General features: G+C 42.0%; 1 protein-coding gene and 1 long non-coding RNA gene across 27 annotated transcripts in view; one reads left to right on the top strand and one right to left on the bottom strand.

Moving 5' to 3' along the window:
- LRRFIP2 (LRR binding FLII interacting protein 2) overlaps window positions 1–15,233 on the bottom strand; it is a 109,598-nt gene extending 94,365 nt beyond the window's left edge. For 25 of the 26 annotated variants that reach the window (XM_061395849.1, XM_061395859.1, XM_061395863.1 and 22 more), the window contains exon 1: window positions 14,940–15,222. The gene's annotated coding sequence lies outside the window, so the exon portion shown is untranslated. Of the gene's footprint in view, window positions 1–14,939 lie in introns of all 26 variants that reach the window. The other variant, XM_061395873.1, reaches the window with a different exon arrangement.
- A 48-nt stretch (window positions 15,234–15,281) lies between these two features.
- Window positions 15,282–16,380, top strand: LOC133235047 (uncharacterized). Its single transcript, XR_009732426.1, has 2 exons — window positions 15,282–15,514; window positions 16,101–16,380. It is a non-coding gene; the product is annotated as an uncharacterized LOC133235047 (long non-coding RNA).
- The last annotated feature ends 4,038 nt before the right edge of the window (window positions 16,381–20,418 follow it).

The raw sequence follows: 20,418 nt of genomic DNA, 5'->3' as shown, positions 1-20,418 counted from the left end.
TACTCCTTTCCAGATTTTGCAACCAGTCTGTTGTTTCATGTCCAGTTCTAACTTTTGCTTCTTGGCCTGCATACAGATTTCTCAAGAGGCAGGTCAGGTGGTCTAGCATTCCCATCTCTTAAAGAATTTTCCACAGTTTGTTGTGATCCACACAGTCAAAGGCTTTGGCAGGGGAGGGAGGTGGGAGGGGGGTTCAGGATGGGGAACATGTGTATGCCCGGGGCGGATTCATGTTGATGTATGCCAAAACCAATACAATATTGTAAAGTAATTAGCCTCCAAGTAAAATAAATAAATTTATATATATAAAAAAAACAAAAACAAAGGCTTTGGCATAGTCACTAGAAGAGAAGTAGATGTTTTTCTGGAACTCTTGCTTTTTTGATGATCCAGCGGATGTTGGCAATTTGATCTCTGGTTCCTCTGGCTTTTGTAAATCTACCTTGAACATCTTGAATTTCACAGTTCATGTATTGTTGAAGCCTGGCTTGGAGAATTTTGAGCCTTTGCTAGTGTGTGAGATGAGTGCAATTGTGCGGTAGTTTGAACGTTCTTTGGCATTGCCTTTCTTTGACAGTGGAATGAAAACTGACCTTTTCCAGTCCCATGGCCACTGCTGATTTTCCAAATTTGCTGGCATATTTAGTGGAGCACTTTCAACAGCACCATCTTTTAGGATTTGAAATAGCTCAACTGGAATTCCATCACCTCCACTAGCCTAGTTCGTAGTGATGCTTCCAAAGGCCCATTTGACTTTGCATTCCAGGATGTCTGGCTCTAGGTGAGTAATCACACCATTGCGGTTATCTGGGTCATGAAGATTTTTTTTGTATAGTTCTGTGTATTCTTGCCACCTCTTCTTAATATCTTCTGCTTCTGTTAGGTCCATACCATTTCTGTCCTTTATTGTGCCCATCTTTGCATGAAATGTTCCCTTGGTAGCTCTAATTTTCTTGAAGAAGATCTCTAGTCTTTCCCATTTTATTTTCCTCTCTCTCTTTGCACTCATCACTGAGGAAGGCTTTCTTATCTCTCCTTGCTGTTCTTTGGACTTCTGCATTCAAATGGGTATACCTTTCCTTTTCCCCTCTGCCTTTCACCTCTCTTCTTTTCTCAGCTATTTGTGAGGCCTCCCCAGACAGCCACTTTGCCCTTTTGCGTTGCTTTTTCTTGGGGATGGTCTTGATCACTGCCTCCTGTACAACGTCACGGACCTCTGTCCACAGTTCTTCAGGTACTCTGTCTATCAGATCTAATCCTAGGTATGAAGCAACAGTAAAAAGAACTACCTGTCCTCCTACTAAACTTACAAGGGTGTGTTTTCTTTTTGAAATATGTGTAATTATAACTGAAATACTTTCATGAAAAAAAGTAAAAATCAAAATATGATAGAAGAATAGGATATCTGCCACTGATAATAAAATAGAAGGGATCAGAATTAAGTCCCAAAGAGGGGGGTAATTAGCTTTAGACTTGTTTCTCCTTCTGACTGGGAGTGAATTCTACTGACAATACTCACATTAACTCTATTCTATTAGTAAAAAAAAGAAAACTTAGAACATAATACAACAAAAGAAAAAATTACATGAATAAAGACAATCATTTTAATTTCTTTTTAATCTATAGCAAAACAAAACACTAAGCTGAAAATGACCCAAACTGACAATAGCTTTAAGTCAAGGCCAGTCAACATGATTCAATAAATTATGGCATTAGAAAACTCATGGGAAGCAAATAAAGACAGGGACAAGTTTGATATCATGCCTACAAGGTATAAAAAGGTGACAAAATGGCATGTAAAGTGTGATTGAAATTATGTAAAATTTTGTACATATGAATAATAAATGGCAAAGGAAACTGTATAAAAAATTATTTTTTCTTAAGCTTTATATATTGTAGATAATCACCTTACCAAAAACTGATTTAAGCTACTAAAGCTATAATTCTGGGGCTACCTCATAGTATGAAAACATGCAAAGAATAATCAGCTTTGACACTGTATTAAGTTGATGAAGGGGGAAGATTCATTTGACCTGAGTACTACAAAGTAGGACTATAAAAATTTATGTTGGTTATATCTGGTAAAATCATAATTTTCTAACAGATTTCACACCAACCAAGACTCTTATGGACACAACGAAATTCTAAGTAAACGAAAAACACATTATTAATTTTAAAAAGAATGAACACCATTAGATTAACCTTAAAAATGTAATAAAATGACAACTCTGACTGGAATCAATAAGTCAAAATTAGAACAAAGAAGTAACCATTAATGTTACCAAGTCTTGGGTAAGACATCAATGTTCAACTCTACATGTTTTTATGATTAGAGCAAAATTCTTTGAAATTCTGGGTTTCTCTTTAGATCCCTATGACTCTTCCACCATGCATTCACCCACTGGGGGAAAAACAGTGGTGGCACAGGTACTTTTATAGCAGAAAGGAAGATGCCAACATTTCCCTTCTCTTGGGCCATGCTGGTCAGGTTTGTGTAGCTTAAACTTGTCTCAGAAAGACAAAATAATTCCCTGAAATGGCAGGCAAGGTACTGATCAGGCTCATAAAAGGAAGAAGCCAACAGGTAAAATATGATATAAGTACAGTGTTCGTGAGGGAAGGATTAGAGAAGAGAGCACAGCTGCGAGAGTCGGGGATCCATGTGCCACTCCAATCCAAAGACACAGGCAACGAGGGCCACTCCAGGCAGAGTACTTCTGCTCATAAAAGACTCAATGCCAGCACTGGGTGGGCTCCTTTTTATAAAAACGAACAGACCTTCCCATACCTGCTCACCCACTACCCCCAACCCCCCAACACACACTGACATTCGCACACACAAAGAAAAAGAAATCATTAATAACTTCTCTGGGACTTCCCTGGCGGTCCAGTGGCTAAGACTCCACTCTCTGACGCAGGGGGCCTGGGTCTGATCCCTGGTCAGGGAACTAGGTCCCGCATGCCACAACCAAGATCCCACAGGCTGCAACTAAGATCCACTGCAGCCAAATTAATTTTTAAAAGTAATAACTTTCCTGAAGTTAAGGCCATGGGTCACCAGATTCAAAAGGCTTACAGAATGTACAAGTCCTGAATCTACACCAAGGTATTTCATAGGGAATTCTTATAGTTAATTTCAAACATGGGAACAAGAATGATTTTACAAGCTTTCCAGGGATGAAAAGATCAGGTCACAGATAAAGGATTAACAATTAGAATGGTTTCAGTCTTCCGGAAAGAAAAATAATTCTGGCAACAAGAAGACAAGAGTGATGCCTTCACATTCCTGAAAGAAGATTACAGACCCTCTGTGTGGCTTAAGCCCAGCCACACCGTTCTGTTCTTATGCATGCACGCTCAGCTGTGTGTGTGGGTTAGTCACTCAGTCATGCCCGACTTTTTGTGACCCATGGACTGTAGCCTGCCAGGCTCCTCTGTCCATGGGATTTTTCCAGGCGAGAATACTGGAGTGGGTTGCCATTTTCTCTCCCAGGGTCTATTCTCAAACTTGATTACAAAAGACTTCAGGCTACCATGTTTTCAAAAAACTTATCTTTTACACCCTATGTTAATAAGTTACTAAAGGTACCTCTCTAATGAAAGAGAAAATCAAAAAGAAGGAAACATAGCATACAGGAAATAAATCCAAGACCGAAGAGGTGAACGGGATCAAGCCATCCCAGGGTGACGGGCATCCCAGGAAGAAAGCTATAGACTGAAGCAGTCACTGGTTCCAGAGACATAACAGAGGGCAGCATCGCCCAAATCTCCACAGCCTTTGAGACTTCTTTTTAATATGAGCTGAGCTGGCCCTGGTTTTTAATCTGAATTTAGTCTCTCTTGACCCCATGTTGATGAAGTTCCCACAGTTCCACCCCCAGCTGCCTAGATGGGAGGGAGGCCATATTTCACACCATGGATATATTTCACTTTTACCTACTGCTAACAGATAGAGCAGGAAGAGCCTGAAAGAACAGTGTACTTCCCCAACCATATTTCTTCTTGGTACTTAATACCTTGTAAAGACTTCAGCTCCACCAGGTGCCCCGACTGTGATGAGTCTTAGGGTTTCTCAGGACTTATTAGCAAACTTTCCCAAGGACTTAGCAGAAAGGACTCAAGAAAGACTCTGTCCAGCTTATCTGCTCCTGTCAGCCTTCATTTAATAGTGGCAACATGGGCCTTTCTGTTCTTAAGTAGGTTTAGATTTGCCATTCAGTTTTTCAAAACTGTCAAAACAGAGCCTGCCTAGGGATAAGTACTATGGTAGAAATTGGCCTACTGTTCATCGAGTCATTTCCCTTTCTGGCCCAGTTATACTACATTTCTGGGGCTTCCCAGGTTGCACAGTGGTAAAGAATCCATTTGCATGCAGGAGATGCAGAAGACTCGGCTTCGAACCCTGAGTCAGGAAGATCTCTAGGGGAGGAAATGGCAACCCATTCCAGTACTCTTGCCTGGAGAATGCCATGGACAGAGGAGCCTGATGGGCTACAGTCCACGGGGTCTCTAAGAGTCGGACATGACCGGGCAACAGAGCACACATGCACGCTACATTTCACGACCTTCCTTGCATTAGGAGCAGCTAGTTGACTCAATTCTGGCTCATGGAACATGGACAAAAATGATGTATGTCCAGGCCCATCAAACTTGCCATGGAACCCACCACACTCCCTCTCTTTGCCCTTGAATCTGTCAGCCAGAGGCAGAGAGTTCAGTCAAGTGTAAAAGTCTCTGAGTCCCATGGAAAAGCAGAGTCACGAGATGAAAGTGGTCTGAGTCCTCAGGTGACTGTGTGGAACCAGCTACCCCTTCGCCAGCGGGAGTGAGAAAGAAGCTTTAAAGTGTTAAACTACTGAGACTTCGGTGTTGTTTGTTACAGTAGGTTAGCCTAACCTGACAGACACGAAAAGGTGATCAAACCATTCAGTTTCTCAAAATTAAGTCACAAATTGACTAGGAATACATATTTGGAGGACGGGATGTGATTACAGAGCAAGGCAGGGAATGGTTCCAAAAGAGTTACTGCCATGTAAAATGGGATTATGATTACTGGGAGGGGAAAGAGCTGCCATTTAAGAATATTGGCAGGAAACTTTGAGGATACTGAATGTTCAACTTCTTGGCCTAGGTAGTGAGACCAGAGGTGCTTATTTTATTATTCTTCCTGAAACTGTATTTTTGTTTTCTATTTCTCTATAGGTATTTCACAAATAAACCACAAATTACTAAATCAGAAAGAGCAGACATGTGAAAAATCTATTGGAGCATTTGGGGAAAATAAGGTGACTAGAAAACCCCCTCCCCCTCCAAAAAAAAGGTCCTTAAATCTCGGGGGGTGGGGGGGTGGGGGCGGGGAGGGGTGGGAAAGAAAGTTAAGCAAGACAGGAAACAATCATGATATTAATTCTTGGCTTAAGTCGTAAATAGTATTTAGTTATAAGGAAGACACAACTATGGATTTAAAATTGCAAAACTAGAATGTTGCAGGGAAAAATAGAACAAATAATGAAAAAAATACTACAACGATTAAAAAACAGCAGTTTTCCACCATTTGAAGATACTCTGAAGTGCATATATGTTTTTTACACAAACATAGGTTTATACAATATGTGCTATTTTGTAACCAGCTATGGCTGATGCTATGGTGGCTTCCCACTCTCGTTTACGTCTTTGTGTGAACACCTCCCTTGGAAATTGGGCAGAACTCATGACTTGCTTCTACCAACAGACTATGACAAAGGTTACAAGATGTCATTCCCATGATTATATCACACTACATGGGGCTGTCTAACCTGAAGAATCGCCCTGGGCTTTCCTTGATGCTTTGATGAAGTGGTCAGAACATCCAAGGGTCAAGAACTTCAGGTTGGCCCTAAAAGCTGAGAGCAGCCTTTAGGAGCTTGAAGACAGCCTACCGATGACCAAGCAACTTCTATTAAGCAAGAAGCCTCAGTCATAATTTCACAAGAAAATTAATTCTGCCAAAAACCTAAGTGAGCTTAGAAGCAATTTTTTCCCCCAGTTTAGTCTTCAGGGGAGAATACAGCCCAGCCATGAAACTGTACTGCATGAGCTGACTGCAGCTTCATGAGACCCTAAGAAGAAGACAGTTTAACTTTGCTCAGACTCCTGCCCCCAAAGAAACTGTAGGATAATAAATATAGGATAACAAATGTGTGTTAAGTTGCTAAATTTGTGCACAGAAAGCAAATGCAACTGCTTTTAAAACTGGATGAATTAATTCAGCAAAGTTGTAGGGATACAAAATCAACACAAAAGATCAGCTGCATTTCTATACACTAATAACTGAATGAACAACTAAAAAGGAAAGAAAAAAAATACCATTTACGATAAGAAAAAAAGAACAAAATACTAGGAATAAGCTTAACCAAGAAGGCAAAAGATCTGTTCACTGAAAACTACAAAATATTGCTAAAAGAAATGAAAGGACACATGAATAAACAGAAAGCTACCTCCTGTTTACGGACTGGAAAACTTCATATTGTTAAAACGTCAAAACACCCAGAGAAACCTACAGCTTCAATGTACTCTCTACAAATCCCAATTACAGATTCTGCAAAAATGGAAAAACCCATCCTAACATTAACACTCCTATGGAATCTCATGGGACCCCAAATAGCCAAAACAATCTTGAAAAAGAAGAAAAAGGAGGCATCACACTTTCTGATTTCAAAACTTACGAGAAAGCTACAGTAGCCAAAACATGTTACGGGTGTATAGAGAGACACAGAGGCCAATAGAATTTAACAGCACAAAAATGAACCTGGCATACATAGTCAAATGATTTTCAACAGGGGTGTCAAGGTCAGTTAATGGGGAATGGACAGTCTTCCCAACGACAGGTGCTGGTAAAACTGGAAATCCATATGCAGAAGAATAAAGTTGGACTCTTACTGTATGTTGTATACAAAAATTACCCGTTAGTAGGTCAAAGAAATAAATATAAGAGCTGAAACTGTCTGTAAACAAAAAGGCTTCTGATGTTTGATATAGCAGATTTTTTGAAGAGGACACCAAAATCGCAGGCAACAATAGGAAAAGTTAGAGGAAGTGGACTTCAAAACTAAAATCTTTTGTGTATTAAAGTACACTATCAACAGAGTAAAAAAAATCGACCCATGGAATGGGAGAAAATATTTGCAAATCATATATCTGATAAGAGATTAGCATGTGGAATATATAGAGAACCCCTGAAACTCAACAACAACCCATTCAAAGATGGACAAAGGACTTGAACAGCTGCTTCTCCAAAGATACACAAATGATCAAAAAACACCTGAAAAGATGCTCAACATCATTAATCATTACGGAAATGCAAGTCAAAACCACAATGAGATAGTACCACTTACCCACTAGAATGGCTACTATTTTTAGAAAGAAACAGAGAGGGAGAATCTTCGACACAAGAGTGTCAAAGATGCAGAGATGCCAGAACTTCTGTACACTATAAAATGGTGCAGTTGCTACAGAAAATGGTATGGCATCACAAAATTATTGTATGATCCAGCAATTCCACTTATGGGTACACATCCAGAAGAAAAGCAAGCAGGGCTCCAAATAGATAAATACCTGTGTTCAAAAGCAGCATTATTCACAGGAGCCAAAAGGCGGAAGCAACCCAAAGGTCTACCAACAGATGAATAAACCAAGTATTTATATATCCATATATGATAAAAATATTATTCAGCTTTGAAATCAAGTGAAATTCTCATACATGCTACACAACATGGATGAACCTTGAAGACATTATGCTAAAGGAAATAAACTAGCTATTTTATAAGACAAATACTCCATGAGTCTACTTATATGAGGTGTCTAGAGCAGTCAAATTCATAGGGACAGAAGGTAGAATGTGGTTACCAGGGGCTGGGGAGCAACGAGGATTATTGCTGAATGGGTAAAGAGTTTCCCTCTGGGAAGAGGAAAAAGTTCTGGAGATGGATGGTGGTAACGGCTGCACAACAACGTGGATGTCCTTAATTGTACACTTAAAAATGCTGGAAATGGTCAATTTTATGTTACATATATTTTACCACAATTAAAAAACACTTTCGATAGAGAGCAAAGGATGAGTGTAGTAAGACAGCAGGATAGAATCTTATTTCCTTGACTATCCATTTGGACGTGGGGAAAAACATCTCATCTAAATCGGATTTCTTGGGACGTCCCTGGTGGTCCATTGGTCAAAAGTCCACCTGCCAATGCAGGGGACACAGGCTTGATCCCTGGTTCAGAAATACCCTATGCTGGGGGCGCAATTCGGCCTATGGGCCACAACCACTGAGGCCTGTGCTCTAGAGCCCACGCTCGGCGGCGAGAAGCCCAAACCACAGCTGGGGAGGCCGGGGTGCAGCAACAAAGACCAGTGCGGCCAGAGACAAGTCAATAATTTGTTTTTAAATGGATTTTTTTTCTATTTTTAGTCCTATAATCTTTGGATCATTTAGCAACAACATATATGCTTACTAATTATGTTATGATTATACAAGAAATAACACAATAAATACAATTTTGTTACTGTAAGTGATTAAACCATTTAACAGAAAAATAAACACTTCAACATCCTAACTCCCTGCACACAGCATAGTTTAACTGCTCCTAGCTGTTAAAATGTTTCTATTGAGAAAAGTGGGAGATATAGAAAGAATAACAAAGTGATCAGAACAAACAACTTAAAAGTTAAATTTGTTTCCTAAAGCTGTAATTTTATATCCAAACCAGTTAAAAATTTCCTGTTTCTAGAGAAGGAAAACTAAGATATAGAAGGTTCAAACTGAAAACAATGGGAAAAGATGACTGTGATTTTTAAAGGAGGATTTTAATAATCTATTTCTGAGAAAATAAAAACACCCTGATAAGCCCTTGAACTTCAAGATTTTCCCAACCTCTTTTCCACTCTCCCTCTGCTCTGCTCTCATCTCACTTTTTTTTTTGGAGGAGAAGGGGAAGGCAGGGACAGGGAAGCAATATAACAAGATAATAGGAACATGACAGATAACAGGAATAGAGAGAAAAACAGTGATTATTTTTTCTATTCACACTGAATACTAAATACATCATCATCATCAAATGCTAGCAATCCAAATTTCTGAGGGAAAGGAAAAACTCAATTTTCTGGAGTGCCAGCCTACTCTAAAGCAAAAGAAAGGAAAACGGCTGCAGGTTTTGCATCTCTAAATGCAGGCTGTGTGCCAAATTCTTCCAACCACCTCCACTCTAACCAAGGATTTGGATAAATATGGTGACATGAGCCTTGATCAAACAAGTGGCACGCTAAGCTCTTTAACAGCTTTCTGGCCTAAGAAGCTCTGAGATCAGTTAAAGAACGTCAAACCCAAGCACTTTACTCACTAAGTACAGAAACACCAAGGTTTCATGAGAAAGCATCTGGTACAGAAAGGCAGCTATGCTGGGACACAGCATCTGGTAATAAACCAAAAATTTAGAGCGAGAACTTTCTGATATTATACATGGGGCTGCACAGTTCTACGGGAAGAAGAGAATGAGAATTCAGGAAGAAGCTTATTCCTCTGTATAAACTCAATAATCCTTTTTAAGGTCTCTGAACTGGACTACTACTTCAGCTCGGGACATGGCCTCCCTACTGGGGTAAGAGTAACGTCTTTTCCCCTGGTGTAGAGCATTAGACTGATTCTTGCCAAACACTCAGAACCAGACATGACATCAATACTGCGCTCTTCCTTGCGCATTCTTCCACAATGCTGCCCTCGTTAGCTTTCCTTAATCAAGCTCACCCCACACAGAGGGAAAACAAAAGGAACCTGGATCTTAGACATGCACGCTAAGCACATTTTCACCCCCAAACTGAGCCTTAATCTTCCGAAGGCAAAGGTCCTTTATAAGCTCCCTCTTCTGTTGCCATCTTCCTAAACCGCAAGCCTTCCTGACTTGCAGTGGGGCCAGGACACATTGTGGTTATGTGGTAGGTTCTGTCAGGAGAGTTTTGACAAGCCCTCAAAATAGACCCTGGGCACCGGCCAAGGAAACTGCCACTCACAAGTTCCAACTTTGTCCTCATACATTAGCTCCCCAGCACTTCCTACCCGCCCCCGCCCCTGCCCAGGCTCTCCTTTTAAAAGAGTAAAGATTCTTGAACTCTTGCTAGTCTTGAGTATGCTGTATAACATTGAAATTAAAAATGAAAATCTTCCTTATTCTGCTCAGGAACACTTTGCAGAATAAAGACTAAATCTGTACCTACCTTCTGCCTTGAGAAATTAATCCATCAATAGCATTCTGGTTTGTAAAATGATTTTTGGGTCTCAAATCCCACAGAGGTTTATTTTATTATAAATAGATTAGGATGTGGAAGGTAAAGGAAGCGAAAAAATAGTCCATTTATTTCCCATGTGACTAATATTTGGCAGCAGACTTCTGCAGGGCAAGAAGTGAAACTGTGTATGTTTTTAATTGATATTGGTCATAAAATCCTAAAACAATCAAGCTACTTCAAAAGGCACTCATTTAACTAGTATCACCTAATATAAATGAAGTAGTCTGTCTATAATCGCACGGTCTTCAAAGTACAGTGCTTCTACCTTTCCCAGTATAAATAAAATCACCCAGCTGTCACTCTAAGGGGTTTAAAATTACCTTATAAAATACACTTGCAGTATATTTTTAAATTGCAAGGAGTAGAAAGGATACAAAATAATTAACAGCTCTTTTCTCCTACAAGGTTAAGAAGAAAGGTAATTTCTATTATAAAATGAATCCCAATATAAGCTTGAAATAAATTTTTAAAATTTCACAATTTAAGTCCCAACCTGCACTCACACTTCCAGAAATAAATTCCACATACACACTTACACACTACAGCGAAGGCTTATACATGAGTTGTTCATTACAGCATTGTCGTTGTAGTTTAGTCACTAAGTCGTGTCCGACTCTCTTACGACCCCATGGACTCTAGCCCATCAGGCTCCTCTGCCCATGGGATTTCCCAGGCGAGAATACTGGAGTGAGTTGCCATTTCCTCCTCCAGCGGATCTTCCTGACCCAGGGATAGAAGCCTGCATCTCCCGAATTGACAGGCAGATTCTTTACCGCTGAGCCACCAGGAAAGCCAAATGTCTGGAACAGGGAATGTTAAACTGTGGGAAATGAGCAAGTTTTGTTTCATCTACATTAGACAGGTCAGCTAGTCTTTTTTGAAAAATAGATGGACATATGTGCTAATATAGAATGATCTCTAAGACACATCAAAGGTCAGAAAGAAAGAGACAGGGCATTTTTTTTCTTAACACAGGAGATTATATATGGAAGAGAAATTTTGGAGAGACACACAGGAAACCATTAACCGGAAACCACTGCTTGGATTACGGAATTGGGTGGCAGAGGGAGTCAAGCCTAGAAGTTTATCGTGGAAAGGAAACTTCCTTTTCACCATGGGACATTTTCTTTTAAAATGTTTTATCAATTTTAAAAAGTTCTACAACCACTGAAACAGAAGGGAGCACTCTCCTTCTGTGGATGCAATTTTCCACCTCTTCTTAATCACCTGTACTCTTCTTATCTACTGCTCTTCCCATCTCTGCTGCTGCTGCTGCTAAGGCACTTCAGTCGTGTCTGACTCTGTGCAACCCCATAGACAGCAGCCCACCAGGCTCCCCTGTCCCTGGGATTCTCCAGGCAAGAACACTGGAGTGGGTTGCCATGTCCTTCTCCAATGCATGAGAGTGAAAAGTGAAAGGGAAGTCGATCAGTCGTGTCCGACTCTTCGAAACCCCATGGACTGCAGCCCACCAGGCTCCTCCGTCCATGGGATTTTCCAGGCAAGAGTACTGGAGTGGGCTGCCATTGCCGTCTCCTTCCCATCTCTAGACCAAAACAAAAGCACACATATGGAGCAAATCTCAGAGCTTCCACGAGAAACAGAATCCCTTCTCCATCCCCCAATCAAAACAAAGATATAACAGAACAAATGAAAAAGCATTAGCATACAGTAAACCCAGTTTTTAGCCCAGTGTTGGATTCCTTTTAAGTCTGCCTTAATTTATTGAAGGCCAAAGTTTTAAAGTGAAAGCACAATGTGCAGCACAGATCATTTCTAGTGGTGTCCTATCTATTATCTTAAAAAGACAAAGTGGAGCAAAGGGCAACGTTATTTTGCTCACAGGGTATTTTGCTCAACCCTTCTTTCTGAAGTTTTAAAAGTTGAGTTTTGAATGATGGTCATAAACTCTTTACTGTATCTAACTGAATAAGGTGGTACGTATTTCCGGTTAAAAGACCATCTCTCCATTCCGATTCTCCAGAGAGAAAGCAAAGGCAAAGGCCTATGCCACGGCCTATTTGTAGGTATGATGGAAAGTGAGCCTATGGTGAGGACAGAATGTGTTTCCTCTAAAATGATCCTCATCAACATTCCCAACATGGTGCAGGGAGATTCCCCGCCCCTCCCCCCCCACGCCCCATGTATCTTCGATTCTGCTCCTCTTCACAATAGAAGCAGGGTAAACAATTCACAAAGAGCTTTGCAAAAAACTGTTCCCTCTCATTTCTAGTAAAGATCTGTTTTTGTTTTGAGAGAAAAAGAATCTACTTTGCCAAACATATTCTCTGAATCAGTTTTTCCCTTCATTGTGGAGATGCTTAAATCCTGACCTAAGAAGGATTCTCTTACCCATCAGGACTGTCAGTTCGGGTGATTTCCACAAGGGATTTTCCAAAAGGGAATCTGTTCAATTGGAAACTGAAACTCACTATTAGTTGGACAAAAACCAAAACCAATATTAGGGAACACTCTGAATATAAGAATGGATATCCAAGGAAATAAAATGCCAAAATTTAGTTCAAGAATTAATAGAATTTACTAAGCAAGATCAACAGGGCAAATTTACCATTACTTAATAACTGATAATTAACTATAAAGTTCTTTATAAATCAATATAAGTTGATTTCCAAAAAAGAAGAAATCAAGGCTAAGAGTATCAAGAACTCTGTGATTCAAAGTCATTTTGCTTAGCAACACTTTAAAAGCCAAAAATGATCAAGTTACATTCCAGTAATAAAAAGTTACTTCTAATTTAAAATGAATTCATTCCCATAGTGAATCACTACTTTAATATACACTTTCTTCTATGACAGAACTGAAACAGGAGCTCTGTATAGTCTTCCCAGGGGTCTCCGTGGTAAAGAATCCGCCCACCAGTGCAGCAGAGGCAGGTGAGAGCCCTGGGTCAGAAGACGCCCTGGGGGGAGGAAACGGCAACCCACTCCAGTACTCTTGTCTAGAGAATTCCACGGATTGGACTCTGGAGTCTGGTGGACTAAAGTCCGCTGGGTCACAAAGAGCTGGACACAACTGAGCATGTATAAAGTCTCATTCCACCTTTTTAAGGGCAGATTTTCCCAAATGGGTAAGGTCTTTCCCTCAAAAGACTGCTTGTTCTCTGTACTGCAGATTCTTTGAATGAACTTTTTCCTACCTTAATGATGGTAGCTGTCCTTTTCACTGACATTTATTTTGTTTCTAGACATTTATCTTCCTGGAGTGGGTAAAATCACAACAATCCACTTAGGAACAAACTATTCTAAATGCTAAAGCTTCTGCAAAAGTCCACTATTTGTTTCTCTACCATACTTCATGACAATAATTATGCAGCAACAAACCTAACAAAAGCCTCAATGCAACACTTCCTAGGAGAGAAGGTATCTAATTAAACAGGCGGTAACAAACCTCAAACTTTCCTCTATTCCAAGTTTAAGAACCTTATCAATGATTCATTCACACTGCAAGTGACCTAACTTCCTCAATGAATCACACTTTCTGAAATTCTTATTCTAAATGAGTATAATAGTCATCATCTCTACATGTGTTGAACACAGCATGAAGTTGGTCAAACTAATTCTGTAAGACCTTCAAACCACAGCGAACCTCAAGTCCCTGCCAAGTAACTTATCTGCAACACTTTGCCTTTTCCAACAATTGCACCTCTCCAAACTGATGCATCCCCAAAATAAACATTTAATCTTGAAACACTTATTTTAAACACTAAGAACTGATTCATCCACACCCTGCCCTCCATCTCTCTGGTTCCACATTGTGATGCCGTGAAAAAGTAATGGACACTTATCCTCATACTCATCCTTTAATCAATGAACCTATACTACACTTTTTCTTTTTAGGGCAGAAGTGCTGAGTCATTAAATGGAAACTCAAAGAAAAAGAGTTACAAGCAGTTGAAGTTTAGGATCCCATTATTTCCCTGGCCAGGTCTCCACAGCCTGATGTTTGTATATCCCACGGTGGAAAAAGCAAAGCAAACACTTGAACTTTTTTCCCCCCTTCCCGTCGAAGAAAGAACAAGAGATGGGTTTCCTTAGGTCCTCTGGCTTCCAGCAACATACCCACGGGCACGAGAAGCAGGCCCGGCCGGAGCTATATAATTTAACAATCTGGGTGTGAATAACACCTGGCCGTAGTCAAGCATTAACCCTGACACTCCTAACAAGCGCTTGTTCTGGTCCTGCTTCATTCAGTTCGGGTCAAGGAGGAAGGGGAAAAAAAAAAAAAATCCCATACAAGCTCTACGCCCTCCACCGGCCTGACACCTTTCCCCGGGTGGCCGGCCGGGGACAGACCGAGGGAGTGGTGCGTCGGGGAGAGGGAGAAGGAGCCCTAGCACCCAAAGAGCAGAGACAGCGGCCCGAGTTCATTTCTCCCACAATGGAAGAATCGCTGTCCCCGCCCGCCGATCGAGGCTGCGCGTTCGAGACCCGGCGTGATGCCCGAGGACGCCGCAGGCAGGGGGCGACCTCGACCCCGGGGCCCCCGGAGGGGGCCTGGCCCCCAGCAAGGGTCGGCGGCAGCGCGGACTTCGCCGAGTTGCAGAGGCCGGGAAGCGGGGGCCCCGCTCCCCGCCAAGGCTGGCGGGAGGAGCGGCCCTTACCTGCGTCCGGGCGCGGGCTGTGGCTGCGGGCGCCGCCGGGAAGGGCCGGAGCGCGGCTCGCCGACCGGGAGCCTGCCGGAGTGAAGGGCGAGGGGCGCGGAAGGTAGACTCGATGCCAGGTCCCCGGCCAGGCGGGCCGGGCAGGACGCGGCGGCTCCCGGCGCCTACGGCCGGTCAGTCAGTCACGCCGGTGTCCCCTCGGCGCCGCGGCTGAGACAGCGGGAACCGGCCCCCGGGAGGAGCCGCAGCCCGGGCGGCGGGCGGCGGAGGCGGCGGAGGGGCGGGGCCACAGGGTCGGCGACCCGCTCACCCGGAAGTACTTGTGGTCGCGGCGGCGCGCGCTGCGCGACGGGCTTGACCCCCCGCGGCCGACTGCGTGCAGCCGGAGAAGAGACCCGGGACCCCGAGAAGGGTGGAGGCTCGGGCGGCCTCCTGAGGTGGCTCCTCCATGCCCGCAGGGCCCACCCCGCCCCTCCGCCCCCAGGACGGGGGTCGGGAATGTGAACTGATGCGCGTGCCCGTTGGCGGCTACCCCTGCCTCGGTCACCTTAAGCTGTCCGGCTTAGAGGGCTTGGGTGAGTGGGCCGGGGCGGCAGTTCTAACCGTTGGAACGTAGGTGGGTGGGTGCGGTCGAAGCCCTAGAAGCCTTATTTCCAAAATGAATGATTTTGAAATGATTTCCGGTGAAGAAAGCTGGGGGCGGGGCTGGGGGGAAAGGGAGTCTGCTCAATATCTGATGGACTCTGAGCTGTCATTCAGTCCGAGAGTCTCAGTCGGGATCCACCAGCTTCAGGGCCCTGAAGAAAGACCAGAGGTCCTGCTCTTTGGGAAGCTCATCTTCTAGTGGGGTGGACGGATTTAAGCAAATAAGGTTGACAGATTGCGGTGAGACTCCGCAGGTGATACACAAAGGTGATGAGAGATCCTGTAGGCGAGACCTCTGGCAGGAGAAGACCTCCAGAGGGAAGTGGCAGTTGGGCAGCCTCCTGAGAAGAAGGCACAAAACACTTCGATACAACTTTACCTCCGGGATAGTAATAGGTTCCAGGACCCGCTGAATAAGCCCATGATTCCATGTTAAGAACCTGGCTCGAATGCCTTATAAGGGCTGTTTGTGTGCTGCCCACCCCTGCGATTTCAGAAGGCTTGCTCACCTTTCAGAGTTCATGAGGGCTGGAGTGCGGCACTGCGAGGGAGGCGTGGATTATGGAACTGTGGTCTTTAGGCAGAGAGACACCAACAGGTGGCTTCATGGCAGGAGGATCATACCATCAGCCTTGGAAAGACAAAGTCTCTAACCTCGCGCTCTTTCTCTTGCCATGTCGCTGTTTTTCTCAAACCTGTGAACAAATATTGAAACTTGTTTTTACCTGGGATCAAGAGGGGCTTAATGTCCCCCCAAAATCATACTGTGTTACGATCTGAATAAAAGGATTAATGACGTGTTTTGCTCAGTTAAAGATAAACTAAAAAGCAGACTTGCAAGAGAGAACCTATTCAGGTACCTGAATAATACCAATAATCCAATAATGTTTATTAAGTATTAGTTTATGTGACTGCATAATTAATGGAAAGACTGTTTGGAATGATATTAGGATTGGAAGGGACTTCCGTGGTGGTCCGGTGGTTAAGACTCCGTGCTCCCAATGCAGGGGGTCTGGGGTTCAGATCCATGGTTGGGGAACTATTAATAGATCCCACATGCCACAACTAAAAGATCAGGCATGTCACCAATAACAAGGAAAAAGATCCTTCCAGCCACAGCTAAGACCTGGTGCAGCCAAATAAATAACTACAAATAAATGTGTGTGTATGTGTGTGTGTGTGTGTTTAGGATTAGATTCTCTTGCTTTTTAAAATTTTACTTAGTCACTTGTTTCATCTCATATCAAACTAACAGAGAAAGAAAGGTCTTGCTGTGTCTTCTGGGAAAACCGGGAGGGAGCTCACACAGTATTTGCACAACATTCTACTAAACTCTTAAATACATTATCCCTTTCAGGACTAGGACCGACCTTGAGATATGGGAGTTATTATACCCATTTTAGTAATAAAGTCATTGAGATTCAGAGAAATAATGATTTGCCTAAGGTAACAAAACTAGTAGCTGAGAGAATCTGAGATTTGAAACTGAATTTGAAACTCTTGTCTTTCTGGCCCCAATACCCCTTTTACTTTATGCCGTGTTGCTATAATTTTAATATTTAAGAGGGAAATATAAATGAAGCATCCAGTCAAGCAAATGTCTATGTTGCTCTTGTAACTTTATTATGAACGTATACTTTAAGGTAAAGTGCTATAAGGCAATTTTGGAAATTCTCTGTTTTTATTTCTCCCACAGTAGGATATTTGCCATCTGTTACCCCCCCAAAAAAATTTCACTTGTTTCGCATGTGTCTTTTGAAGGCTCCCAAGAGTGTTCTGATGCTAACATTTTGTTATTGCAAGGGGATCCTTACTAAATGCATCACTCTGAACTGTTTCACAAGCAGTCTTTCCCTGCACATTCTTTCCACCAAAAATATGTGTTCCCAGATCTTTATGGAATATTCTGACATGTGAATGCCCCCAGGTCTGTGTGAGCTAGCTGCTTTAGGGACATATTAATAGATGAAGGAAAAAAATTTTTTGAGCAATGAGGTGGTAGGATTTGTACATTTTTGTTCATTTCATATCAAATCCTTCACATTTTTCTTTGATGATGTCAAGAAATAAAAGTTTTCCTTTCTCAAGAGCAGATACTCATTTTTGCGGTTTTCACAAAATTGACTTTCGCAGACAATGCTATGTTTCACTCTAAGCAGTTCTCTGGAAAACATTAGTTCAAACATTAAAAATAGGATGCTACTTTTTAGGCCTCAATCTTTTTATTAGTAAAGTATGTGTATGTAAGCACACTTTGAAAGCATTTAAAAAATTTAAAAAACTCCTTTCAAACCCGTGGAAACCTAGCAAAGCAACTCTTTGTTTATGTGTATTTGCTTTAAGTTCTGTTTCCAAAAATGCTTTCTTATCTAGATTTACTACTTTTTCTTGCTTTCCTTTTTTTGGTGAGGAGGGGAATTACAGACTCACCAGAAGTTACAAAAATAATACAGAAAAGTCCTCTTTACTCTTTATCCAGTTTCCCCCATTGGCAGCATCTTATATATCTATAAAGCATTATTAAAACTAAGAAATTGACATTTCACTGTCTTTTGATTAGTAGTTTCTTTCTGTGTTTCATCATATTAAAAATTTACCATTTTGCAACAATTCATTTGGCTCTTCTCTCTTTCCTAAATTAGCAAATGATAATATTAATAAGCTTGCCACAGTGCTTGTCTAGAATTACAAGTTTACTAAAAAATTTTGTGAGTTAACACACTTAAATGTGATTTATTTGTAAGATTTTTGCTTTTCCTGCTTATATTGTACCATATCTTCCTGCCCTAATAAACCTATAAATTTATACAACATGCAAATGTGTGTTTTAATATATACCCTCTGACCACTGAAATATTTGCAAAAAGATTTCTATTAAGGAAAGCAAAAGTTCTCATTTGACAGAAAAGGGAAAAAAGTTTGTAAACATCTAATTATTCACATGAGAATGCTATGATCTGTTGGTTCGGAAGCCATATCTCACGGCTAATTCTGACTCCATCTGGATTCTCCTAGAGAGAGCAGCTCATCCTTTCCTCTACCAGACAGCAAACAAAGGAAAGAGAAGTGTAATTTCCTTTCTTAAGTCTCAGTGATGTAGGAAAGGATGATGAGAGGGAAGAATTTGGACTTTTGTGTTGTTGTTCGGTTACTAGGCTGTGTTTGACTCTTTACGACCCCATGGACTGCAGCACGCCAGGCTTCCTTGTATCTCCTGGAGTTTGCTCAGATTTATGTGCACTGAATCAGTGAAGCTATCTAACAATCTCATCCTCTTTTGCCCCCTTCTCCTTTTGCCTTCAATCTTTCCCAGCATCAGGGAATTTCTTGTAGGTATCAGTTATGTATAAAGGCCTCATCGCGATAATCAAGTGATGGCTTTTCTGTATTGTATGCTCTGTAAATGAGTAATCAAACATCATTCATATTACGGCTCATTTAGCAAACTTACTTGCGTACTGTGTACCAGGCACCCAGTTTTGCACTGGTAACATAGGAACACAACAGGGTCTATTTTTAAAATGTGTATTAAGCTCTTCTTATGTGCCAAATATTTCCCAGATGCTAGGGATTCAAGGAGGAGTAAAAAGAAAGCTGTGTGAGAAGAAAGTCTTCTCTCATGAAACTTACTGTCTGGTAAAGGAGATAATCACACAAAATTCACTCTATAATCCTAATAGGTGTTACTAAGGGTAGGTATGTGGTGCCTGAGGGTGAGGAGGAGGTAGAAGACCCCAGACTGAGAAGCTGCAGCTGGTCTCTTGCTGATGCTTCGAGTTACGGCACCAACAGGAGCACTGAGCCCTGACTGGGTGCATTCTCCTGGGTTTCTTAGTCTGACGCACGTGCAGAGAAGGCCCTCAGTCTAGCGGAAGGACAAAAGGAGGCAGAAGTCACCAGCTGGAATCCATCTCGGCTGAGAAATGCGTGCCAACACCAGGACCAAGTGAGATGATGATTGGCCAGAACCTGCCCCCACCCCACACACCCCGAAAACTGCCCCTATATTAACAATCTAAGCCGACCCTGTTGGGGGCAACTCGCTCCAAGCTCACCTGTGTGCTCCCTTTATACTATTTTGTTTTTTCCACACATACTTGTTTCTTCCACACATACTGTGTTTCTAATAAGTGCTTTTATTGTTTTCACAGTCTTGGTCTGTTTTCTTTCATTAAAGGAAACGAGCTGAGGTCCTTCTTCCAGCTTTTCACCACCAGAATCAAGGGCATTAAAGTGGAATTCAGTCTAACCTGAGGTATCAGAAATGACTTCTAATAAGAGATGCTCTAAGCCAAGATTTAAAACCTCCTCAGAGTAAACTCAGTGCAGAAGTTGGGGAAGAGCAAGGAAGACCACAAAGACCTCACAATGGGACAAGCAGAGTCCCAGGGACTAAAAAGAAATGAGGGAGATGATGCGAGATGAGTCTAGAGAACTAAAGGGCCACATGGAGGGACCTACAGTCTTCCTAAGGATTCTTATCTTCATTTTGAAAGTAACACAAATTGGAGAGTTTTTAGGAGGAACGACATGATCAGACTTTGTGTTTTTAATGATCACCTTGATTTCAGTGTAAAGAATTCAATCCTTAAATAAGTATGCCCTTGGTGCACACTATAGGCCAAGTACTGGTCTGTGTCCTGAGTCCACAGCAGTGGACAAATGCGGACTCCCTGTTTTTGAGGATCTCATAGACAATACATAAATAGTACATAAGATGGTGAGAAGTGCTCTCAAGAATATTGGAACCCAGGGACTTCGCTGGCAGTCCAGTGGCTAAGACTCCATGCTTCCAGGGCAGGGGCCCAGGTTCGATCCCTGGTCAGGGAACTCG

The sequence above is a fragment of the Bos javanicus genome, chromosome 22, assembly GCF_032452875.1.
Source record: "Bos javanicus breed banteng chromosome 22, ARS-OSU_banteng_1.0, whole genome shotgun sequence".
NCBI lineage: Eukaryota > Metazoa > Chordata > Mammalia > Artiodactyla > Bovidae > Bos > Bos javanicus.
Note: the sequence above shows the minus strand (reverse complement) of the source record. Positions and strands in the feature narration are given on the sequence as shown.